This window comes from Amphimedon queenslandica, unplaced genomic scaffold (genome assembly GCF_000090795.2).
Source record: "Amphimedon queenslandica unplaced genomic scaffold, v1.1 AMPQUscaffold_10640, whole genome shotgun sequence".
NCBI classification, from domain to species: Eukaryota; Metazoa; Porifera; class Demospongiae; order Haplosclerida; family Niphatidae; genus Amphimedon; species Amphimedon queenslandica.
In genome coordinates this window covers 47-2,069 of record NW_003549105.1, presented here as the reverse complement: position 1 = coordinate 2,069, position 2,023 = coordinate 47, and the positions used below count along the sequence as shown (strand labels likewise).

General features: G+C 34.4%; 1 long non-coding RNA gene across 1 annotated transcript; it reads right to left on the bottom strand.

Moving 5' to 3' along the window:
• Nucleotides 1-21: 21 nt before the first annotated feature.
• Nucleotides 22-1,182, bottom strand: LOC109589997 (uncharacterized). Its single transcript, XR_002189043.1, has 3 exons — nucleotides 1,000-1,182; nucleotides 704-739; nucleotides 22-343 (listed from the first exon to the last, which is right to left on the bottom strand). It is a non-coding gene; the product is annotated as an uncharacterized LOC109589997 (long non-coding RNA).
• Between the last annotated feature and the right edge of the window lie 841 nt (nucleotides 1,183-2,023).

Sequence of the window (2,023 nt, the reverse complement as noted above, 5' to 3'; positions counted from 1 at the left end):
GTCATCTACAGAAATAGTGGGCCATAAAAAACACAAAATTCAATAAATCCCTCCCTCCAAAATTATCAGCTCTATCTAAGACAAAAACTACTACTGCTCAAAATTTCTACACTTACAATACTAAATCAACCTTAGTTATACTGACTTACTCTGTCTTGCTGGTTGTTTATGAGGTCCAGTTGAATTGGTAATCTTCTTACGCTTCTTCCTAGACCTTGAGAGTGTTTCATTAGGAGAAGCAGTAACTGACAGGTTCCTTGGAGTATTAATAACAGGAGCAGCAGCTGAAGAAGAAGAAGAAGCATTGCGAGTAGCAGGAGATGAAATACTTGTAAACGTAAGCCTATAAATACAATTAAATGAAAAGTAGTTAGAACACAATACAATATACAATAATAATGTTACAATTTTTCAGAATGTCGGCATGAAATTTTTTTTAATGGCCGAAACTTACAAAATTGAAGACAGAATCAGCTTAAACTTTCTACACAGCATAAGAACATCAATATGTATTTTAAAATGTAATAAAAATTTGGGTTGATTTCAGAGCCATTTTTCAGAAAAAACCATGGGCTATAGCCTTGAGTATTTATCAGAAATTTGGCATTTTATTAAAATGGCCGTAACTTGAAAAATTGAAGTCAGAATCAGCTAAAACTTTCTTTTTTGGGTTGATATAGGAGCATTACATTACATTACTTACATTAAATACATGAGAGTCTTTTAAAGCTACAAGCTCCTACAAGACAAAAAATGAAAGAAAGGATAGGAGGAGAGAGATGAGAACAATAAAGTATAAATATACTACTAACTGATAATAATCCACCATCACATTCTGTCAACATGTTAAATAGATGAATAAATAAATAAATAAATATATAATAGGATCATTATGCTAAATGCTAAATGGCAATGGTCACAAATTCATAATTATGCAGTAATTCACAATTTTACTAAAATTCATGTACTAGTATACATGTACAGGTACATTTAAACTACCTCATCTGTTTTTTTCTGTCATTAGTAACTCCATCATTATCATCATCAATTTTCTCTCTTCCCTGTATATGAAGAGTCCATCATGATCTGTCTTCTTCAATGCCGCCATATTGAGGGTTTTAAACATAGATAATAGAGTAAATGAAAGGGATAGGAAACTTCCGTTGCGTGGGTGGATTATTCCATTGAAATTATTAGGTTGCCTAGCAACTTAAGCTAGTTACCCCTGGCTCTCTCCATCTCTGCAGCACTGATTCTCACCTATAGCACTTGCATAGTAGTGATTGCAGTGCCATATGATACTTCAAAGAAATCAGCTGTTATACCACTATCATGCTGTAGCCAAAAATAGCAAGATTTACGCTCTTCTATTGCATTTATTAGCGATTAAAAGTTAAAAAAGTACTAGTTTGCTCTTTGGTCCCCATTATCTCAAAAGCAATATTATAAATGAAAGATTTAAAGCAAGCCCCTATTAAAGAATTCTTTTCTTTAGGTCTTCCAACTTTAATAATTCCAAAAGCTTGTTTTCTCGACATTTTATGCTCAAAAACAAGTAAACTTTCCGTATTTAGTTGGGTACCATTATCTCACTGCTTGAACGAGTAATGACTAAAGAGGCTTCAGATACAAAATCTAGATGAGTTATTCTGGGTCTTCCGCCCATTATCTTGTCTTTGTGAAGCATACTTTTGCTATTACAAGGGACGAATTAAGGCCTAGTCAGGCTAGTCGCCCATTGTGGCGATGGAAAATAACAGCTAGAGTATACTAGTATCCGGATTCCTCCGCTTTCTAGGGTAAATAGCTTGATTTCCCGGGAACGGAAGTTTCCTATCCCTTTCATTTACTCTACTATCTATGGTTTTAAAATAACAATTATTGCCCCGCCCAAAATGAGCCCCTCCCTTGTCATTCCTTTGCAAAGTTTGCATCTGGTTAGCTTGTTCTTTGATCAATGGCAACTAAAACAAGCTCTCCTTCCTATTCTCTGAGTCTCTTTTCTTCTCCTTTGACTATTGGT